This window comes from Bison bison, unplaced genomic scaffold (assembly GCF_000754665.1).
Source record: "Bison bison bison isolate TAMUID 2011002044 unplaced genomic scaffold, Bison_UMD1.0 scf7180017860364, whole genome shotgun sequence".
NCBI classification, from domain to species: domain Eukaryota; kingdom Metazoa; phylum Chordata; class Mammalia; order Artiodactyla; family Bovidae; genus Bison; species Bison bison.
In genome coordinates this window covers 11,842-12,181 of record NW_011490936.1, presented here as the reverse complement: position 1 = coordinate 12,181, position 340 = coordinate 11,842, and positions in this window count along the sequence as shown.

Genomic DNA, 340 nt, shown 5'->3' with positions numbered 1-340 from the left:
ATTTAGAATCACCTGGAGAACTTCAAAAACTTGCCTAGAACAATTAAATCACACTCTCTGCAGCTGGGGTCTGGGTAGGACTCAATCGAAATCGTTAACCAGGTGATTTTAATACACAGCCAGAGTTGAGAATCACTAAGATGAGCAAAGTCCTTTTTAAAAAAGACTAGTTTTAAATGTGGAGAAGGCAATGGCAACCCACTCCAGTACTCTTGCCTGGAAAATCCCATGGACGGAGGAGCCTGGTGGGCTGCAGTCCATGGGGTCACCCAGAGTCAGACATGACTGAGCGACTTCACTTTCATTTTCACTTTCATGCATTGGAGAAGGAAATGGCAAC